This window comes from Lissotriton vulgaris, chromosome 5, assembly GCF_964263255.1.
Source record: "Lissotriton vulgaris chromosome 5, aLisVul1.2, whole genome shotgun sequence".
Lineage (NCBI taxonomy): Eukaryota > Metazoa > Chordata > Amphibia > Caudata > Salamandridae > Lissotriton > Lissotriton vulgaris.
Window position 1 is genome coordinate 1,038,127,702 of NC_141693.1, and position 13,876 is coordinate 1,038,141,577.

Consider the following 13,876-nt stretch of genomic DNA (forward strand, 5'->3'; position numbering starts at 1 on the left):
TTTCTCATCCAGGGAAGACCTGGCTTGGCTGTTCGGACTGGTCTGTTCCCATAAAGAACAGGGTCAAGACTGATTTGCATATGGCTGGGTCTGAACGGCAGTTCGGGCTGGACTGTTCCCATAACGAACAGGGCCAAGGCTGATTTGCAAATGGCTGAGACTGAACAGGGGTGGCGAAGTCAGCTAAAAAACGATGATGGATTGAACTCAGATCTATGACTGGGGGTGAGTGCCTGAATAGTTTCAGTGCTCCGTCCATCATCTCCCTGTATTTGCTTTGTTCACCCTAAGTTGGCAGGGTATGCCCAGACATGGGTTCCTTGCTCACTTTGCCACTGGATTCAAGCTAGCCTGTCTGAAGAGGGTTGTATCCATGAAACCGGTCCCAGGATGTTTGTTTCCGGTCCAGGGAAGACTTGGCTTTGCAGTTCGGGCTGTTCTGTTCCCATAAGGAAAAGGGTCAAGACTGATTTGCATATGGCTGGGTCTAAATGGGGTGGCAAAGTTAGCTAAAGAACGATGATGGATTCAACCCAGATCTGTGACTGGGGGTGAGGGTCTGAAAAGTTTCAGCACTCTGGCCATCATCTCCTTGTGTTTGCTAGGATTAAGATGGCCAGGGTTTTTTGGAAAATGAATCGCAAGGCTTTATTTTCTCATGAAAGGTAAACTGTAATCCATTGTCGTGGTTGGACAGAATTAAGCAGTGGTCAAGAAGGAGGGTGTGCTCTCGCCAGTTCAAATATTACTGTACTTATGGATTTGCAACAACAATGTGCTGGAGGTGAGCCTGCCCGGATTTTGGGATATGCAATGATGAACTCTTATAAAGGAAGGCCCACTGAGCACTACTCGGGATCTTGAACCAGTGTGGTCGCCAGTAAGACTGGTGGAAGGCAAGGAAGAGTGTCATATAATTCATATAGCGAAGCCTCAGACGAAATTGGGTGTAATTCTGTGACTAATTAACAATGGACAGCTTAGGTAGAGGGAGTTACTGTAGACAAGGCGGGGTAATTGAAGGCATTGACTTGTTAGGTAAGGACATGTGTGCAGAGATCTTTTTTTTTGGTAGAATAAACAAGAAATAATAGTTTTTTATACTCCAGAAGCTAAATAGAGGTTGGCATGGGGAGGTCAAGTTCTTTGATCTCGGTAGAAGAGCTAAGAAGATGTCTAAGGATTGAGGCCAAAAGAAAAAATTCAGATGCTGGAGTATTTATTGTGGAACAGTGTTTCTGACTTGTCACCTTTGTGATTCAGATATGCTTCTTGCCTTGGAAGAGTGTGTCTATATGTAAATGGGCTCCGGGATTCTTCCACCATGGGTCCCTTGAGTGTCACAGACAATTTTTTTTCCATCTTTGTTGTCTATGAGACATTTTGGAACCCACAGTGGATAACACACCCGCTATGTGTGGTTAGACCGTCCACAGTTCTATACATTATGAGGGATGTTCTTGTATCTCGCAGCAAATCCTCAAGGGTTTCATTTACCCTTGCTAATTCGTGGCAGCTCCTATACATTAATCTCAAAATGTATATCTTATGCCCTTCACAGACTGTTCATAGCCTTGTCAAGTTTGGAGCACGTCTAATGGGTTTTATTCCTTCTGAAATACTCAGTGCTCATAAACCTATCAGTCCCTCACTCCTCACTCCACGTCACACGCGTGAATGCCACCTTTCTGGCTCCTGAGCATGTTCCCTATATATCACTCACCGAAGCCACATATCCTGCCCTATAAAACTGTCTTCCAGGAACACGGGGCAGTCTGGAACAATTCCGCACGCCAAGCCTACAAGTGAAATCACTCACGAGCGCGGCGTGATCCAAAGAGACTGTCCTATCTTATGTCACTCAGCGGCTGATGAACTTTTAAGTAGCGAGTGCCTGATGTCTGATTTCTACACTGAAACCTCCACCAAGGCCCCATCTGCACGCTGTGAACGTGATTTATGAACGGAGGAAGATGACAGTGCGCGGTTTCCTCTCTTCTCTGAAGAACAGCAGTTCTATTTAAAAGCCAATGGAAAGACTCCGGCCGCATACTCAAGGCACGTCACTTTCCGATGGAGTTCAATCATGTCTCGTATTGCTGTAAGGAAGCAGGGCCCGCCTGACGGATGAGGGATTATTGGATTCCCCAGCGTTCTGACTCAGAGAGGGATACGAAGAAGCACAGCTAACATGGATCAAACTTTACAGATGTACAGCTCGAGATTCCCACTGCTGTGGAAGGCTTCTGATTGCAAACTGTGTGCAGACTGTAAAAACTCCATCAAACACATTCAAAAGGCCTACACATATTCTCATTTATGTGTTCACCTACTACTGAAAATTTTTGTTTCGAAAAGTCTTTCTTTTGCATAAAATGCACACTCGGCGACATTCACTGTGTAGATATGGTTAGGTCACAGTGTTTTTTTTAAAAGGCATTTTATGTTTTCTTAATAAATGTGTTTCTGTATAATAAATATGCACAAACCCCCCCCATCCCAATCCCCCACAAAATTTCTTGTTTGGGTTTGGAATGGAAACTTTTATGCAGCTCCATTAAGGCAGAGTGACGGGGTGAGGAGGGGTAAAAAAGAGGCCTTTGCCAATGTAACCCTCATACGAATGTTTTGTACCCGATACAGAAAAAAAAACCTGAAAAGGTTTAAGTGTTAGCTGCAGGTGTGCAGTTAGTGGACAGATGATCTTCAAACCTAGATTTAAAGACTACATAAAAATGTTTTAAAAAAATATGATTTTATGAGGGCGCTCTCTTTCTATCATCCATTTTGAGGCTGAAATCCCAAGGCTGGGTTTGGCATCTGCAGCTTTTGAATGGCTGGCCACAATAGAAAAGAATTTGCTGTGGCCACTAGTTCAGTATGCGGACTCGGTATTCCATCTTGATTTAAAAAAAAAAGTAAAGTAGATATAAAGTGCAACAGGTAGCAGCACCCTGTTGATCCTGACCAGGTAGTGGGTCACAAAGCCCCAAACCCACAGATTAAAATGAACACAAATAAACATTTTGACATAGGGTTTTCAGACACTAAACTAACGTTGGCGGATCCGGGCATGGTTCCAAGGTCACTGAGCCTTGCTGCTAGGTATGTTAAAATCTAGTTTGTGACATCAACATTATTGGCGCCATCTTGTCCCTTTTCAGGCTCGTATGTGCGTGTAAGTAGCAGCCATTTTGACAGCCATGGCCTCTCTGCCCACTGCCAATAGCCAGCGTGTCTCTCTCTCCCTCTAACCTCGCAAGCATCCCCCGCACGTTGACAGCCCCCGCCCTCACTTGCTTGGGCCATAAACCTCCCCTTCAGCGCAACCCTGCCTCGGATCCACCTCCCATACCCAGCCAACACCTCCCTCCATCCCTTTCATGATCTCGTATCCTTTGATAAACCCCCCTTTACTCTGTGCCCGATTGTCCTGCTCGTTCCCAGGCCGCCACCTGGCCCTGCGGATGCAGTTTATTGCCCCCATACAGTAGGAAGCTTCTCTCATCAAAGGATCCACAACTGATCAAAGCCCCCACCCCATGAGATCCGATCAGCCACACACATTCCGGGAATCGGCGGAATGTCCAGCTGCGCGACAGTCATCACCTGTTGAGACCGGGGTGGGGACTTCTACTGTAAATGTGTGTGGGAACGGGCATGAAGCGGGGATTCCGAGGATGTCTTTCCGTACGTCAAAGTATTTGCTAGAATGTGCCACATGTAATAAACCGCAATAAAGACCATAAACCTGTGTATAAGAGGCAAGGCCTCAGAAATGCGGTTAGAGCACCTCGAGAAGATACCCTGTTGTCTGATTTGATGTGTTCTGCTCCGTCGGAATAAACTCCTGTTTCCTGTCTTCCAGTCTCCAGCGCCTGCCTCTTTGTTTGATAGATTCGAATAGTATGAGAGGCGGTTAACGCTGGGCAATACTTAAAGGTTCTTGGTCGACACCGGCTCTACCTTTTTCTACAATTGGCGTCCCAAACGTGGGGCCCATCAGCGACACGTGGATCCAGTGGGAGAAGTCCTGACGACAGAGTGAACGACTGCAACGATCGGGAGAGCTCCTGCCCGATAGACCCTCATCTGGCAGTCGATCATCCGAACTTCACCGGTTCCGAGCAGACCTCTCTCGAGTGATCTACGGTCCTGACTGGGAACCATCAGGAGTGCCGCGACAGTTACGGAGAATAGAGGACGATCGTGCGCTGGATGTGGAAGACGAGAAACTGTCCATGCGGTCCGGGTAAGGTCGTGTAACACGACAAATTGCGAAGCGATTGTTTGATTGTTTGGAAAATACTAGTATTACTCTTCGATTGTTTGTTCGTTTGAGACATTCTCTGCCTGCAAACGGGGAGGTATAGAAATATTCTCTTTTCCTTTGCAGATAGTGAAGGGTAGGTAACGCGGACCTTTGTCCCCCATTGTAATCTTTCGTGCCTATTTTTCTCCCCACTGATTGATTGATTGTCCGAACATTGACCGTTCGAAGTTGGTTCTTTTGAGATATTCTCTGTTTGCAAATAACGTAGAATAGAAATATTCTGTCTAGTCTTTGCAAGTAGTGAACGATAGGTAGTGCAGACCTTTGTCCCCCGTTGCAATCTGTCATGCCTATCTTCTCCCCACTGATTGGTAGTTGGTTCAGCCCGGACCGCTTATTAGAGATGAACCATCCAGCTCCAATGGAAGGCACCCCAAATAAGGACATGTTCATGAAGAATGGACTAATCGCTATAGCCTACAGCAAACTATGGCCCAAATATACTAGAAAGGATCAGGGAAGTCAGTGGCCACTGATAGGATCCTTTGATGATGATAAAATGAACGCGCTGGAAACAGCCCTTCATAACAATAAAACAACGCCCACTATGCTTGATAGTCTCGGCATGTGGCGCAAAGTAACAGAACAACGTAAAAAGAGAAACGAAGTCAGATTAGAGAAAAGCAGCTCACCTAGCTGCCAGAAAATTAGAGAAAGAAATAAAGGAGAGAGAGGAAGCCAAACAGAAGCAAGAGTCCGAAACATTGAGTCAGTGTCCTGTCAGAACACCCTCTATGCTCTACCCCGAGCTACCCTTGAAACAGCGAGCAAACAATGATCTATTACTAGGTCCTCCGATCATCTACATGCCCCCTCCATATGCCCCTTCCCGACCCTTAGTACAACACCCGCCACCCCCAAGCACAGATGAGAATAGTACCAGGGCCTCGGTCCTCATGGCCTCCGCACTGGCCGAACCCCTTGTACTCGATGCAGAACAAGCAGCAGTATTAGACGACCCTGAGGCCCGAAAGAAAGATTCCACTAGAATAAACAGGTTGAGCAAGGATGAGCGAACAGGGATCGACAAAATAGTAAAGACACTAGTGGAACGGAAGGAGAGTGAGGAGTACGTAATGGATATGTACAACTCATATGCTGAGAGCCACAGACGGCACTTTGCTGTGCGATTTTGTTACCATACCCTAAATGCTTATGAAGATCGATACCGAGACAAAGGTTCAGAGAGCCTAATGACTCTATATAGAAAGGTTGACATTGGGGATGAGGGCGAGTGTGATGTGACGGACCTCCTCACGCGTATGGTTGAGGTTTTCCGCCACCTCACTGAACAGGGGTTGGAAGCTAAACCTACGGCTCCTGTAGCGACTGAACCTCGAATAGAACAAGCTAGCGCCATGATGCCTATAAGGGAGGCCACTCCCTACTGGGTCCCCCCACGAGGTCTAGGAACGCACAATGATGTTAACCATCAAGATGCAAAAGGGAGGGTAGTTTATAACTGGGTCTACCAACCATGGGATCAGCAAGATATTCTGACGTTCCGAAATTCCCTGCCCGATTTACGGAAAAACCCCACTGCCTTTTATACTGAATTAGGTACAGCCTTAGGTTCAACGATTATGACCCTAGCTGACATCGATTTGTTTTTCGGGTTATGTCTGCCAGCTGATGTGTGGAAGCAAATTCGGAAAGTCGACCACCTTGAGCTGTTCAGACATACCTGGTCACAACTCGATGGCGTGGACAGACAACGAGAGCCTGGACAGAAACCTTTGAAGCCCATTTTAGAACTCCCAGACAAAATCGTGCAGAAACTGAAAACCCTGATCCCAGAAAAGAAGGTGGACTGGTCGACAGTAACTGCCTGCCGCCAGAAACCCCAGGAGGACGTGTCAGAATACTTCTCCCGTTTTGAAACAGTGTTTTCCGATTACAGCGGCCTAGACATGACCACTGCAACCGGACATCATCTGTTTGTTCAGAACTATGTTAAAGGTCTGTCACAGGAAGTCTCTCAGAAACTACAGGCTAGTGAGAGTAGTTGGGCGGCCTCCAAACCTGCGGCTATCCTCCAGATGGCCCAATATTACGAGCATCAGAAGAACGAGAATGACAGGGCGACTGAGGAAAAGAAAAAGGACCTGAAAGAAAGGGTGATGATCGCGCAGTTGCAAGGGGTGACTATAGGACGAGAACAGTACAAGGGAAATTACCAGTCGAATGCTCCTAGAAACCCACCCCCTAAAGACCGTACACCCGCACCCTAGGCTGGACGAAAAGACAACGACGAGAACCAGTGTGCATTTTGCAAAGGATTCGGCCATTGGAAATCTCAGTGTCCGGTCCTATTAGAAATTAATAAGAATAGGGACACAAGAGATATAGCGGGTGGGCCAAGAAATAGAGGACAGGGACGAGGGTTCACAAACGACACCAGCAACAACAGGCCAGGCAGACCGAACACATTTGACCGTCCCCGACAGAACCAGTACCAGCATGCTGACTGCAATGACGCCCACGACTTCGCATAGGACTGCCAGGGGCAAGGGAGGGATCCAGTCGAGCTCTATGTTGACCAGCAAGGCCCTTATGTCATCGCTAAGGTCCTGGGTACGAAGTCTCCATTTCTGGTAGACACTGGCGCAACACGTAGTGCGTTATCTAAACGACTGATTCCAAGGGCACCCTTGTCTGGCTCACTCGTAACATCGATAGGTTTCGATGGAACGCCCTCCACCAATCCCTTGTCCACACCGATCTCCTTTGACTTAGAAAATAACACCACTGACACAACGTTTTTGCTCTCATCCAACACCCCTGATGCCATTATGGGACTTGACTTACTGAAGCATTTCTGAGCTACTATTAGGTGTTCACAAGATGGAGTTCGAGTCTTTCTGTACGATAACCCGACTCTGCTCAGACTTTGTCCCTCCTGACGCATGTTTTCCATCTCTGACGCTGACCCGTCCCTACTTGACACTCTACCTCCATATCTGTGGGCTAAGACTGACTCAGACGTAGGACGCATGATGATCAATCCAGTGCACATAACTGTTCGACAGGACGCAATACTCCAAAACTTCCACAATATCGGATATCGCCCGAGGGCGAGAAGGCATTGGTAAAGATTATCCAGTCCCTGATAGATGCAGGAGTGGTAGAGGAAGTAGTTAGCAATGTTTGCAACAGCCCTATCCTACCCATTATAAAAAAGCAAGGTGAGGGAGATGAGAAAGCGTACCGCTTCATTATCGACCTACGAGAGGTCAACAAAGTAGTTGTACCTCAGTACCCCGTAGTCTCAGACATTACCACTATTCTGACTCTGATTCCTACCACTACTACCACCTTCACTGTCATTGATCTCAAGAACGCTTTCTTCTCTATCCCCATCCACCCAGACAGCCGATACCTTTTCGGCTTCACCCTAAAAGCCCGCTCATATAGATTCTGCCGAGCACCCCAAGGCTACACTGAAAGTCCCAGCATCTACAGCCAGGCCCTCAAAAGACAACTGGACGCGGTCCAGTTACCCGATGGAGTGGTGTTGATAGAGTACGTTGATGATATCCTTTTGGCGGCCGACACCACTCCACTTGCACTCACAGCCACCATCCAACTCCTGCACTTCCTTGCGGAAAATGGCCACAAGGTCTCCAAGAAGAAGTTACAATTCTGCCAACCCCAGGTCACTTACCTAGGCCACCTCTTGTCCAAAGACGGGAGAAAGCTTACCCCCGACCGGATTCAGACCATTCTAGAGACCCCTGTCCCTAAAACCCAGAAACAAGTTCGCTCCCTACTAGGCCTCACTTCCTTCTGCCGACAGTGGTTGCCAAATTTCAGCCTCATTGTGAAACCAATGCTTTCCCTACTGGCTAAAGATGTCCCCTTCCCGCTCCCTTGGACCCCTGAGTGCCAATTCTCCTTCATAGAACTACGAGACGCCCTCTGCTCGGCCCCTGTCCTAGGAACCCCCGATTACACGAAACCCTTCTCCCTCTACACTCACGAAAGGGAGGGATGCGCTTTGGCCTGTCTTGACCCAGTCCATTGGCCCAAAACAACGCCCATGTGCCTACTTCTCTGCCACTCTTGACCCCATAGCCAGAGCTTTGCCTGCCTGCCTTCGAGCTGTAGCTGCAGCTGCTATCTCTATCCGACAGAGTGAGGGGATCGTATTCTCGAACTCCCTCACGGTGTTAGTACCCCATGCAGTCGACACCCTCCTGAACCAGACTAAGACGCAACACCCGACTAGTGCACGACTGACTGGGTACGAACTGACTCTGCTTGCCCCCCACATCACCCTAAAAAGATGCACCTCGCTGAATCCGGCAACTTTGTTGCCCCTACCTGAGAACGACCCCAATGTGCCCCCTGTACATGACTGTGTGACCCTCACGGACGAACAGAGTAGGAGTAGGGTTGACCTCAGAGACACAGCCTTCCCAGACCCTGACGGGGAGCTATGGGTGGACGGCTCTTGCATCAAACTCCCCGACGGCACCACCTCAGCTGCTTATGCAGTTACCACAGCCCGAACCGTAGTGGAGACAGCTCGTATCACACAACGATCTGCACAGGCAGCAGAACTGATTGCCCTCACACAAGCATGTATCCTAGCAGCAGGAACCACAGCCAAAATTTACACCGACAGCCAGTATGCCTTCAGGGTGGTTCATAATTTTGGGCTCCTATGGAAGGAGAGGGGATTCCTGACCTCACACGGCACACCCATCTTACACGGAGATCTAGTCTCTGCTCTGACTGAAGCGTCCTCCTTCCCAAGCAACTTGCAGTAATCAAATGCCAGGCACACAAAAAGGTGACAGACATCATTGGGCAGGGGAATGCACTGGCCGACATCACTGCCCAAACCACTGCTGAGAATAGGACAACGACACGAATGTATGTGACCAGGTCACAAGCGGAAAAATGGACGGACGCTAGGGAAACTATTAGAGACATCCAAATGGCCAGTTCACCACATGAATTGACTGAATGGGCACGGGTGGGATTGAAAGACGATGAAGGCTGCTGGCGGACAAAATACATGAACAAATGGTTGCTACCCAATTCATACCTGATCCCCATACTGACCATGGCACACTCTCCTGCACACATAGGATCTGCCCCTATGACCGAACTTGTCTCCAAAGTTTGGCACAACGACAAGATCGCAGACTCTGCTAAACGTCTGGTCCAACAATGTCTGATATGCCTGCAACACAACCCTGGGAAAGGAACTGTAGTACCCCGGGGAGGGTTTGGGGTTCCCAATCATCCATTTGAAGTCCTGCAGATGAACTACATCCAACTAGAAAGATGCCAAGGTCTGAAGTATGTGCTTGTTGTCGTGTGCGCATTTAGCAAGTGGGTGGAAGCCTATCCAACTCGCGACAACACTGCCATTGCCACTGCAAAGGTACTACTGAAAGAGTTCTTCCCTCGCTATGGCCTTTGTCGAATTTTGTGGAGCGACAATGGCCCCCACTTCGTAGCCGAAGTTATCCAACTCATCTTGAAGGGGTTGGGTGTAAAACAAAAATTTCATGCAGTCTTACACCCCCAATCTGCTGGACTAGTTGAGCAACAAAATGCCACCCTGAAGCTCAAACTAGCTAAAATAGTGGCTACCACAGGACTAAAATGGCCAGACGCTCTCCCACTGGCATTGCTATCAATGCGTTCCACCCCCACCAAACACCATTTGACACCTTACGAGGTCGTTTTTGGCTGGCCCAGGAGCGTCTGGTCTGCACCAAAACCAACGTCCATTCACGACGTCCCAGACGTCCTAATGTCTGATTATTTGTACACCTGACTAAGACCCTGTCTTATATCCATCAACAGGTGTTGCATGCCATTCCTGATGCTTCCAGGGGCCCCGGACACGACATCCAACCCGGTGACTTTGTGCTAGTCCGAAATTTCTAACGTGCAAAGAGTCTGGAACCTCGGTGGACGGGCCCCTGGCAAGTCTTGATCACCACCCGTACAGCTCTTCCAGTGGAAGGCAAGCGGAACTGGCTACATGCACACCACTGTAAAAAGATCTCCTCAACCCTGACAACGACCGAAGACGTGGCCACCCAAGAAGAGCTGCTGGACAAAGATCGACCATCCCATAGCTGTTACCCTGATGAAGAGACACTTGAACTAGCAGAATTTCCTGATCCCACTGTGCCATCCAGAGAAGGGTATAACCTGCGACGAAAGGAGGGAGCTTCGGCTAAGCAGACCACTGACTAAGTCACAATTCACAAGAGTGGTGGTCCAAATCCTACTAAGGCTGCCAGGAGAGAAACCAAACAAAGTTTGTGGTTCTGCCCGCTACCGAGCCCCTTGAAGATGATGGAAGCGCCCGATATGAAGATGATGGAAGCCCCCGGCATGAAGATGATGGAAGCAACCGGACAACCGAAGATTCACTACAGAAAACCAAAGACTGACAAAATCCACAGCTCAAAGACTATTGCTCTCTTTATCGCCCTTCTCTTTTGCCTCCTCCTCATGACCACCCTCTGGATCGTGGAAGAGAGCGCACCAGCTCATAAGACATTTCTGACCGCTGCACAGCCTACCACAATGAAAGAACATTACCTGGTCTCTCTTTCACCTCAACTCCGAGAAAGACGTAAGGAGTTTTGGAACAACTCCTTCGTGCAATTACTGCACCAGCACAATCTTGCCAATGCCACCAACTGCTGGATATGTGGGTTGTTACCCCACGCCACTGGACAATCCATCCCCTTCATCCTTTCACCTTTCTCAGTTCACGGCTCCTGCCTTGCTTGGCTGATCCTCTTGCAAGGAAGCTACAGGGATAATGCCACTTCCAGCAGAACTATGACACATTTCTTTCATGGGGTCTGGCAGAACAAAGCAGGGAGAACTGCTGCACACTTTTGCCCCCTGACATCCAACGACTCTATTCATATGGACATCCCTGTCAAAGAACGGATTGAAATGCAGGTATTCAACAACCCAACCAGACCCACCTTCTCCTACCTCCGGAAACGAACAACTGCCACCCTGACTGTGGCCCTATCTGTCGTCAATGTCTCAGGTCTTGTGTGCATCGAAGGACTTGGGACACAGCTGGTAGGCCACAGCGCTTGCCGCATCACCAGAACTTTGGACTCAACTGATCCACCCTCTTTTGTCACTTCTCCGAATATGTACTTTGTTTGTGGTACAAAAGCTTACACCTGGCTCCCCAAAGGCTGGGGGGGTACCTGTTACATTGCCTTCATTCTTCCGCCGACCTATGTGGCTCCAGCACACCATCACCGACAAAGGCGAGCAAAGGACATTGAGCAAGCCGACTTCACCGGAGCACAGTTCCTGGACGCAATGAAGGGACTTGTTCCACTCTGGGGTCCGATGGCGAACAGCCGTGCCATCTGACATTTGACCCAGGCAGTTGAAATGACAATGAACATTACAGCTGGCATCCTCACGAACAATACAGCCGAGCTTCAGGTGGTCCGCCTGGTGGCTCTTCAGAACCGCCTTGTTCTAGATGTGGTTCTAGAGGATCGTGGAGGAGCATGCCGCATTCTTGGGTCCAGCTGTTGCACCTACATACCGGACAATTCACCCTCAGTGTACAAAGCCATTGAACACCTCCATAGACTTTCCTCAGAAGTTCACCAGGAACAAGAAGAATGGTCGCTTGGGGGTTGGTTCTAGAGTACCGTGAAGAACTGGGGGTGGAGGTTATTCATGATCATACTGATACCGATTGTCATAATATGTGGATTCTGCCTGGGTATTCAATGCTTGCCGCCTCTGTGTTCACTATGTGCAACCTGCATCTGCCCTAAGACTCTGGACTTCGAAAAAGAACGCATGAAAGCATTGTACAATGACGAGGTTAGGAATATAATAGGTATAGATATCGACTGGCAAGCTGGCTAGATATGTTGAAAAGGGAGGACTGTTAAAATCTAGTTTGCGACATCAACATTATCGGCGCCATCTTGTCCCTTTTCAGGCTCGTATGTGCGCGTAAGTAGCAGCCATTTTGAATGCTATGGCCTCTCTGCCCACTGCCGATAGCCAGCGCGTCTCTCTCTCCCTCTAACCTCGCAAGCATCCCCCCGCACGCTCACAGCCCCTGCCCTCACTTGCTTGGGCCATAAACCTCCCCTTCAGCGCAACCCTGCCTCGGATCCACCTCCTGTACCCAGCCAACACCTCCCTCCATCCCTTTCATGATCTCGTATCCTTTGATAAACCCCCCTTTCCTCTGTACCCGATTGTCCTACTCGTTCCCAGGCCGCCACCTGGCCCAGCGGATGCAGTTTATTGCCCCCATACAGTAGGAAGCTTCTCTCATCAAAGGATCCACAACTGATCAAAGCCCCCACCCCATGAGATCCGATCAGCCACACACATTCTGGGAATCAGCGGAATGTCCAGCTGCGCGACAGTCATCACCTGTTGAGACCGGGGTGGGGACTTCTACTGTAAATGTGTGTGGGAACGGGCATGAAGCGGGGATTCCGAGGATGTCTTTCCGTACATCAAAGTATTTGCTAGAATGTGCCCCATGTAATAAACCGCAATAAAGACCATAAACCTGTGTATACGAGGCCTGGCCTCAGAGATGCGGTTAGAGCACCTCGAGAAGATACCCTGTTGTCTGATTTGATGTGTTCTGCTCCGTCAGAATAAACTCCTGTTTCCTGCCTTCCAGTCTCCAGCGCCTGCCTCTTTGTTTGATAGATTCAAATGGTATGAGAGGCGGTTAACGCCGGGCAATACTTAAAGGTTCTTGGTCGACACCGGCTCTACCTTTTTCTACAGGTAGGCAGATAATAATAATGATGCTAACTTTTTTACCACTTGAGTATGGTGGACGAGACATTCAAATACTCCACACTACCTTTCTGGTGCCAAGGACGTGAATGTCTTGTCCTCCCACCAAGCTTAGAAAAGAACTTTGGTGTTCACACCAGAAGGATTTTCTTTAAGGAAAATTATCTCCAGCTGTAAGGAAAGAGCTTCCCTTGCAGGCCAACATTATGTTTTTTTTCACTCTGTGTGACATCAGCACACACTGCGCAATCACATTACACAGAGAGTCACTTTGATAAGTGCTCGGGCATATCTCAGTCCCAAGCACCAATCAATATGGGAGAAGTGCATTTGGAAGTCTGGCAATGTCCCCTCTCCATTGGGACGTCTCCCTAGTAGATCGCTCCATCGTGATACCCAAGCAGCGATCCATCTACTAAACACCAGGAATTGCTTTGGAGGGGGAGCAGCATCCCCAGGGATGGACAAGTCTTCCCTACCAAACATTTCCATATAGTCTATTTGCCCCTGCAGAGAGGGAAGTTGGGGTGTTTACCACAATCTGCCCTGCTGGGGTGATGGAGGGGCCTAAAGCCCACTGGGTGCCATGGAATTATATATATTTTTTAAACAGGACTGAGGGTAGCTCCCTGGCAGTGGGCTGTACCCCCACCCACTAAATGTCCCACCAGTCTTTCTGCACCCACTTGGGGGCAGGAATCCCCCTTGGCATCAGGGAATTTTGTTTAAAAAACCATAATGGAATGA